At 35.8% G+C, this 10212-nt stretch overlaps 1 pseudogene; it reads right to left on the reverse strand.

Annotated features, from left to right (window-relative positions):
- Positions 1-6227: 6227 nt before the first annotated feature.
- LOC104850674 lies at positions 6228-7046 on the reverse strand (annotated as a pseudogene).
- Positions 7047-10212: the final 3166 nt, after the last annotated feature.

The following is a 10212-nucleotide window of genomic DNA, read 5'->3' on the forward strand; positions in this document are numbered from 1 at the left end:
TGTCAAGTAATGGAATCATATTTAAACCTTGGGTCAGAACTGTGTCTCATAATAGCATGTAAGAGACTAGGATGATTAGAGAGGTACAGAACTACTATAGGATTTATTTATGCCTTGATTCATTCATTTGTTGCATTGATTTTCTCATCTCTGGGTCACTAGACATTAGGGAATCTGGTCTGGAAACTGCTTCAATAAATAAACTTAAGGAAATGCAGACACATTCCTTCAGTTACATATTGTTTATGACTGAATTCACGTGAACCAACCACATAGTTATGATGGAAACTATATTGCTTGCTAGGTCTAAAACACTTATTCTTTGACTTTATGGAAGAAGCTTCCCCAGAAACAATTTTATGGAAATAAATCACATATAACTGGAGCAGAAAGGCCCCTAAACTAAGGCCATCCTTCAGCAGGGTTTTCAAAGAAACTTAGATCTATCCCAGTGTTCACTTTCCTACAAAAGAGCACTCTCTTCCCTGGCACTGATTTTTCATATGTGGTAATAATCATAAATTCAGCTTAGGGAAAACTTTTGGGTTAGCATCAAGAAGCTTCAGAAGGGCTCCACTTTATCTTTAGAAGCTGGTGCCTATTCTTTCTGCCAACACGGATGTCAATATATTTGCTGAAACCAACCAGTTCCCAATTTAGGCACAGGTCTAAACAGTTTTCCAACATTCAGAAGCCAAATGCACGGGAAGAAAGGTGACAAATACAAACTAATTAAATATAATCACATGTTTCTGGACTGACACGTGTTTGAAGTCAGGAAAAGAAGGGTTGATGCCAATCCACTTTGTTGGACAAAAGGAACATGAGCATTGCCCATAGCTTACAGCTCTTACTATGGGAGTGGGATGAGGAAGAAGACCCCACACACTGTAGCATGACCATTGTTGATTATAAACGAGAATCCATCAATGTCATTGAAAACAAAAGTTTTACATACATGAAGTACAGATAAGAAACTATCTAGTTATAGTCAATCAATTACTTATTAGGTAATGCAATTCTCCAAGGTCAAAGCATCACAGAATGCTTGATAGTATTTCAGCAGTGCAGGGTATCTTACAGGTCTAAGCACCTGGAATATATGTAAAGCTTTTTCACCTATTCTGTGTAAAAGACATATATACGCCTTAGATAATTAAGTGACATATATACCCACTTTCCCACTTTACATAAAAGGTGCATTTGAAACTACTTTACAAAGTTACAATATATGAAATAACTCATACTTACACTGATTCGGCATTCACGTGGTCTCTTGCAGTAGGATATTGGTCAAATCTCTATTCTGGTGTCTTAGCTTTCCTGTCTGAAAGTGAAAATTGTAATAGGTGTCTCCTATAGTCATTATGAAGATCACCAAATTACTATTCACAAAGTCCTTAGATCACAGCAGTTTCTGCTTACCCATGGAAGACACGTTCCAAGACCTCCAGTGGACACTTGAAACTTCAGAGAGTACTAAATAAATATATGCTTTATTATTATTACCAATTACTAATGCTTGTCTTACATATAAACTCTAATAGTATTTAAGTAATGAACTATGAAAGTAAGAAATTAACAATAATAATAATAATGGAACAGAACAAATATCATCATATACTATTAAAAAAGCTATGTAAATTTATGAATCACTTATCTTTACAATGTTCCTTTTAACATTTCTGAACCATGCTTGATTGAAACTGAAGTTCATGAAAATTGAAACCACAGGTAAGGTGGCCACTACCACCTCCTTGACATACAGAAAGCTCTAGAGAAATGGAAGTTATTATGATTCATCTGTTTTCCACTTTTTACCTACTATAATTTCAAATAAGAACAATTTTCATTTTTTCAGAAGAACAAGTTGTTAATAACAATGATGGAAACTTACCACGGACATGTAAGAGCAGAACTAATTTGATGTATATAACTGTAAAACAGACACAGTTAATTAAAACACCAAGCACAGAGGGTTCAAGATAATCCACAAGACCAAAGCTCAGAGTTGAATCACCAGCTACCTGAAATTTTTGTCTAAGAACATAGGAATCTGTTACCCTGTTCTGTGACCTTAAGCCTTCTTATCTTCATAATACTGAAAACCATTCCTACCAGGTGTGTTTATTATTTCTATTTTCATGCCCTTCTAAAAATGTAGAAAAATGTTAATGTTTAAATATGGCCCTGAATTTTTCCATCTGTCACAGAACTGAGTTCTAAATTTAGATGTATTAGTTTGTAGTAAAACTTTTCTGGCACCTGCACCTATAGGTATCAATGACAAATGTGGAAGTATAAATACCTGTGGAATGGAAGCCTTCATCCTATTTTCCCAGCCCAGATCCACAGGGAAACCATAAAGGTTATCCTCTTCCTTGCCTTCCTGGGCACCACTGATGAGTCTCTTTAATGGATGGGGTAGAGTTTATCATGAAGATGAGGTTTTGCTTCATGCAGAGAAAAACAATAACAAGTTGAATACAGGTTCTGTTTTCAAGAGGCTTAACATACTGCAAGCATAGTGTTTAGAAAGCATGTTTGTAGACAGTTAAATTCTCTTGTTAGAGGAAGATCATTGAAACCATATGTTATTCAGGGTAGAGTACATTAATGTGCAGAATTTGTTCTGAACTCCTAGATAAACTGCTTGAAGAACAAGACAAAACAAAAAATAGTTCACATAAAAGAAGCACTTGTCTTGACTTCTCCAAGAATTTTGTGTTTTTTTTGAAAGTCAAAGATGTTAGTATTAATTTAAAATATATGTTTCCTAGATTAGAAGATGCAGAAACAACTCCAGACATGCTCAGCTAACTCATCTCTGACAAAGGAGCCAACCATCCTCACTGGAAAAAAGATATCCTCTTTAATAAATGGTGCTGGAAATATCTGATTTCAACTTGCCAAAGTTTAAAACTAGATACCTATCTTTCACCATGAACTAAACTAAAATCCAAGTGGATTAAAGATCTAAATATTAAAACAGAAACACTAAGCTTACTGGAATATAAATTAGGTAGAACTCTTGAAGGCATTGGCATAGGAAAATACTTTATGAACAAATCCTCAGTAGCATGGGAACCAGCACAATCAACAACTGGGATCTCATCTTTTTAAAAACCTTCTGCACTGCAAGAGGAACCATCAACAGAGCTAAGAGACAACCCACAATGTGAGAAAAAAATTTTTTCCAGCTGTTTCTCAGACAAAGGTCTACTATCCAGAATATATAAAGTACTAAAAAAAAACAAAAAATAAACAGACCCCCCCACCAAATTTGTAAACCCAGTTCAAAAATGGGCATCTGAAATGAACTGATATTGCTCAAACAAAGAAGTAAAAGCAGAAAATAAACATAATAAAAAATGTTCAAATCACAAGTCATTCAAGAGATGCAGATGCAAATACTGAGATTTCACCTCACCCCACAAAGAATGGCTGCTATCAAGAAATCAAACAATAACAAATGTTGGCAGGGTTGTGGGGAGAAAGGAACCCTTCTCCATTGTTGGCTGTAGTGCAGACTGGTGCAACCACTGTGGAAATCAATATGGAGATACCTCAAAGAACTAGGAGTAGAGGTTCCATTTGACCCAGCTAGCCCTCTGCTGGGTATCTTTCCAAAAGAATTAAAAGAATCATATCACATTGATATATGCATAGCCATGTTTATGGCAGCACAGTTTGTTATAGCTAAAACTTGGAAACAGCCCAAGTGCCCCTGAACTGGAGACTGGATAAAGAATATGTGGGTGTGGTTTTTCTATAAAATGGAATACTACTCAGCCACAAAGAATGAGAAACTAGAGTCATTTTTAGGTAAATGGATGCACATTGAGGCCATACTCTTTAAGTGAGATAAATAGGACACACGTGTGTAAATACTGAATAGTTTCCCTGGTATGAAGAACTAAAAGTATAAATAAGGTTCAAATTATATAATTGATAATGTGAAATAGGAAGAAAAGGGCTAAAGGTATAGGGAAAGTGGAAAGGGTAGGGTAAAGGAAAGAAGGGAAAAATATAAGAAAAGGGAAAATGGAAACAAAGTCTTTGTAAATAGGGAAGGGTGGAGGGGGTGAAGGGAGAGCAGAGCTATAGGGAAAAAACAGAACCAAGATACAGCATGTAAGGGTACAAGATCCTAATGATTGATGTAACTGTACTGTATACCTCAAATGTACCAATGCATTTTTTAATGAAAAAATAATCACTTAAGGATTAAAATGTAAGTTGGATATATCCAATGATATGCATTCCATTTCAAGGGAGGTGTTAAAAAGGTAGAAATTGAAAAGGTGTTATTGCAGATGAGAGGCCTGCAGCACTTACCAGCTGCTCTGGGATATTCTTCCAAATCAACTGGAATGTGCTTCATGATGAGATCAGCTTGAAGGCATGTGAGCCAGACAGTGATGAGTGACCTGAGTTCTGGTGTTGGAGAGGTAATTCCCAGCAATTTCCACCTGACTGAGCCACAACTGGGGCAAGAAGCCACCTTCAAAAGCATATCTTGTGACTGCTGCATGGGAGAACTAAAAGCCCTGCATGTTTGTATTTCCAAGACTGCGCACAACAGACTACATCCTGCATAAATTTCTGCTTGGGCCCAAGGCAATTATGAATGTGATATACAATAGATAAAAAGTAGGTTCAGATGGAAGAGCATTGGTTCCCAGGCCATGGGAAACCCAGCATTGGTTCTGGAAAGCACAGATGCCTGGTGAGGAGAAAGCTCCATTTGCCTAAGTAGAAGATTGGAAAGGTAGCACCAGACTGCACACTGTGAGCCAGCACAGAGAGAAAGAGACACCCAAAGTGTTGGGACTGTAGTTGAAAATAGGAATTAGCAACAAATATCACTGAAATTCAGAAAGCCATAGGTACTATATTGAAAATGTATATTCCAACAAATTTGAAAATCTAGAAGAAATGAATAAATTTATAGATATATACAACTTCCCAAAAATGAACCATGAGAATTTAATGTTGAACTAGATCAGTAAAAAGTAATTATACTCTAGCAGTAGTAAAATGTTTCCTAACAGGGCCAGGGATTTAGCTCAGTGGCACCGTGCCTGCCTCACAGGCACAAGTTCCTGAGTTTGATCCCCAGTACCCCCCAAAAAAAATGTTTCCTAACAAAGCAAATGCCTGGATTTGATGAATTTGCTGAGGAATTTTATTAGTCCATTAAACAAAGACTAACACTAATGCTCCTCAGACTAATCCATGAAATAGAAAGGAAAGGAATACTTGTATACTGATCCTATGAAGCCTATATCACATTCATTCATTAAAAAAATCAAATAAAATTCTACAAGAAAACTACAGACCAATATCCATAATGAGTATAGTTGCAAAGGCTATGAATAAAATTCTTGCAAAACAAATTCAACTATACATTACAGAGATCTTACACCATCACTAAATTGATTTTATCTCAAGAATACAAGGATGGTTTAACATATGCAAACAAACTACCCAGCATAACAGAATCAAGATAAAAGAAATAGGATCATCTCAATAAATAGGGAAAAAGCCTTGGACAAAATTCAGTATCACTTCATGATAAAATTTCTAAGTAATCTAGGTATACAAGTCTTACCTCAGTATAATAAATGCTACACACAAAAACCCACAGCCAACATCACAATGTGGAAAAATGCAAACAAAAGTGTGTCACCACATCTGTTCATTGCAATCCTTGGTATGTGAGCCAGAGCAAGAATGCAGGAAGAGAAATCAATGGGGTTTGGATGGGGAAGAAAAAAGTAAAGCTATCCCTATTTGTAAATGATATGATCCATTACTTAGGAGATCCTAAAAACACTGACAGAGGTATTTATGTCTGATAAATTCAGCAAGAACCAGAAAACAAAATGAGCATACCAAAATCGGTGGCCTTTCTATATATCAATCGTGAAACTGTTATCAAACAGTGTGGTTGCCAGGGGTCCTTTCCAGACTTGATTTCTCATTCAAACAAACTGTATGGGCCACAAATGAACAATAAACATTTATATTTATTCAAGGGTTAAAAATCTACAAGAACAAGGAGAGAACTGCTTCAAGGAGAAAAACAAGTGTTCTGAAGAAAAGCAAAGATATGTCTTGTACAGAGGCTGGACACTACATGAAAAGAGGTAGTAGCAGCAGTGTCAAAGGAAGCCATTTTTATTTCTTTGTTGTGATGTCAGAGCCGGAACACTGGGACCTCTTCAGCCTATGTGTAATGCAGATGATAATGAACTTGAATAAGACCTTTTTCGTAGGGAGGAAGAGCTAGAGCTTAATTTCGACCCACGAGATCTCAACTGTTCTCTGAATCTGGAACGGGATCTTGACTGCAAACTGGAAGAACTTCTTGAATGGGACCTGGACCTAGACCTTGAACTTGAGGAGGAGGATGAGCGAGATGAAGATCATGAAGATCGAGACTGATCGACATGTTCTGTTAGATTTTTTTTTTTATTACTATCTTCTTCTTCACTGGCATCAAGATTACATTTTGAGAGATCAGCATCATCTTCAGGTAATTTATTTTTAGAAAGATCTTCATCCTCATCCTCTTCCTCTCGCTGTCATTCTTTATCATCAATTTCCTTTAATATAGGTGCAGGACCGACTGCCTTCCCTATGTATTTTTTCTTTTTACATCCAAATTCATCACGTTCTCCATCAGACTCTTCTCTTTCTGTATATTTGACATTTTCTCTTTCATTAAAACCCCCACCATATCCTGTTCTTTCTTCCAATCTAGCATACTTTGTGGTATTACACGTGTTACACTCTGATCTTCTGGCCCATTTCACATTACTGCAAGTTTACACTGCCAGTCATTAGCACTAAATAGGCCTTGGCTCTTTTCTGCCAGTCTTTCCTATTTCATTGCCAGCAGCTTTCATTATCTTGGCCTCAGTTGCTTTCTCCTGACCACATCAGTTACAGCTGGTTCTTCTGGGAAAGTTTACATTTCCATATTCCTTGTCAGGGCAAATCCAGTCCCCATCACTGACTCAGAAATTCTTGATCGACATCTTGCATGCTGCCCCCACCTCAGCTTTTATTCTTGACCCTGCCTCTTTGACACCAATTTATTTAGGATACTACCTTGAATTTAGAGCAAACCTGAGAAACTTCAGTCACCATGTGAACCAGCAAGGCCACATATTTGAGGCAGGTAAGACATGAAGCTAAGTGATAGGTTTTCTTTACATGACAATCAAATCACTATTTTACCAATTATTAGAGCAAAACAGTGGGTACATGTATAAATCTCACCTTTCAAGGGAAACTGCTTTTGACTGACATCTTTCGCCATTGTAGAATTAATCTTTCTCTGTTACTAAGATGTGGAGAAAGGTGAAACAAAAGAATGCCTGCTGTAGCATCCTACAAATGGTATCCTCCAAAGAACACTTCTATTAATTCCTTTACCACGTTCATTGTTTTTCTAACTAATGGAAGCTCATAGATACTGCCTTGGCTTCTCCTCAATAGAACTCCTATCCTCCATGCAAGACAGGAAGGCTGTATTAAAAATATAGTGGATAAGAAAATGACCAAGTGTTTATCAAGACTTACTTAGCATCCATTTCCTTACAGATTTGGTAAAGGTCATTATGCATCAGAATGTGAATTAGGAGCCTCCAGAGATGACAGAGTAAGCAGTCAAGGTGCTCTTCAAATATCCTAGAGGGTTCTACGCACAAGGCCCCTACTCAAACTTTTTATAATTCTAATAAATGATGAAAACAAGTATCTCAGTGAAAGAAAATTCCAGTGCATTCTCCTGAACCTAAAACCAGTTTCAATAAAGTTTCTACACTAAACAAGATAGGGAATCAGCCTCTAGACAGATAAACACCTATATCAGCTGTTTTGAGTGCAAGTGTTTTATTGCCTTTCCTGCACCATATAGTGTCAGTTGACAAGGAAGAAATCAGAGGTTTGAATGGTTGTATAATCAGAAGACCTGAGGTTTAACTCTTTCTAGAAGCAAGTAACACAGAGGAAAAGTGGAAATATATTTATATGAATATATTTTTTCTACAATATTGATAAGTTTATTGAATTTGAGAGAAAAATGCACTCATCTGAGTAGGCAATCCCACGATGATTGACAATTCATGCCCAATTGTTCTGCAGGTAGGTATGCTATGCTTTAATATACCTCCAAACCACTGAAAAAGAAGGTAGGATAGAGTTCTGTCATCAACAATTTCAAAACATACCTAAGAATCAACCTACACAAAGAGGTGAAAACATTTTCAGATACTTTTAAGTGCATCAAAATTTAGATAGAGCAAGTCAGAAATAGGTGCACCTTATATCACATAACCACATATGTAAATATTTCTTTTATTTTATTGTTCAAGGCCTCTAGTCTAGAATGTAAGAAAATCAGTTTCAGAAAGTAAAATGTTACCTTTTGAAGGAAACATAAAGCCAAGTCATCCTTAGTAAAAATTATTCAAATTTTCAAGTCTTTGCAAATTAAGGTATCATAATCATGAAATATAAATCAAACAGAAATACCTAATGTCAATCTTTTTCCTGAAAAACTCTTCCTTTCTTTTTCTTTTAACTGCCTCCTGCTTTACTTTTTAAAAATTTATTTATTTTTTTATTTTTTTATTTTTTCAGCTTTAATTGAGTTTATTGGTACATTTTAGGGATACAGTACAGTTACATTCATCGTTGGGATCTTGTACCTCTACATGACAGGTCTTGGTTGTCATTTTTTCCCCTTGTCCCTGCCCTCCCTTCACCCTCTCCTCTCCTCCCCATCTACAAACACTTTATTTCCATCTTTTCATTATCTCACATTTTTTCTATTCCCTTATTATCCTTCCCCTACCCATCCCACCTTCCCTACACCTTTAGCCCCTTTCTTCCCATTTCACAATGTCAGTAATCTTATTAGGATCTTCTGTATTACTGCAGTTTATTCATACCAGAGAAACTATTCGGTATTTATACTTGTGTGACTTATTTATTTCACTTAGGAGTATATCTTCAATATGTATCCATTTTCCTATGAATGAGTCTATTTTCTCATTCTTTATGGCTGAGTAATATTCCATTTTATAGAAAACTCTTCTTTTCTTAAATATCTCTTTCCCAACAGAAGTTTCCCCTCATCCTAAAATTGGAACTTCTATCATCAGGGTTTTAATGAGCAGAGAAAGAGATCAAAAAGCAAAAAGTCAAATTTAGAAAATGGAGGAGTGGCAGGAGAAACAAATAAATCTTGCAGATGTCAACTTCAAGGTTAAAACCTTTTGGAGGCATATAAAATGAAGTAACAACTGTACTTAGAAGCTGAACTACTTTTTTTTTTTTTGTTTTTGTACCCAAGATCGAACGTGGGACCTTACACTTGCAAGGCAGGTGGTGGAACCACTGAGCTAAGTCCCTGGATCCTACTTTTTAAAATATATATTTTTGTACCCATGTATTTTTCTCATAGAAATTATATAAGCTAAAAATGTTCTGTCAATCTGGTACATGGCATGATCTGTCTTTTAGTTCTCCCATTAACAACCAATAAACTTCATGTCCTCAAAATCAATTTAACCTAAGGAAATTTGCTTTAGTAAGACAAAAAGAAGTCTCTTTTCCCCTATAAATCTTATGTAGTTCAGTATTAATGTTAATATTTTTCCTCCTCTATGGGATCTAACTAGTACTTTTAAAGAATTGTTGAAAATATGCTTACACTCAGTATTATTTTAGCTTTACATTTAAAATTCATTTAAGAATATCAGTCTTTTGAAAGGATACACATACAAGAGACTTGAGAATTAGAGGTCTCATTTATTCAGAACACCTCAATCTCTTCATATGCAATTTCCATACCATTTAGGCAATAGGGATTCTAAAGATTTTGAGAGAATCCTACTTTTCAACCATCCCTTTATACATGTTTTTTAAAAAATAAGTTCTCATCCCTGTAGTAAAACACATTTTCTCATCCAGTAACCAAACTAGTCTTTTATTCTGAGGCACAAATGCCTTCAACAAAACTACCATATAAGTGATGCACCCAACCTCATAGTCTAAACAATCCATAGAGATTTTATATACACATAGTTAAAATACGATATCATAATCATGTGACAGAGCTTATACTCAAGAATACTATAGTTTGGATAGGCATAGTGCCTGGTCCAAATGTGGATTTCATCAGGCTTACAAAAA

The sequence above is a fragment of the Fukomys damarensis genome, unplaced genomic scaffold, assembly GCF_012274545.1.
Source record: "Fukomys damarensis isolate Sample0158 unplaced genomic scaffold, DMR_v1.0_HiC HiC_scaffold_16, whole genome shotgun sequence".
Classification (NCBI taxonomy): Eukaryota; Metazoa; Chordata; class Mammalia; order Rodentia; family Bathyergidae; genus Fukomys; species Fukomys damarensis.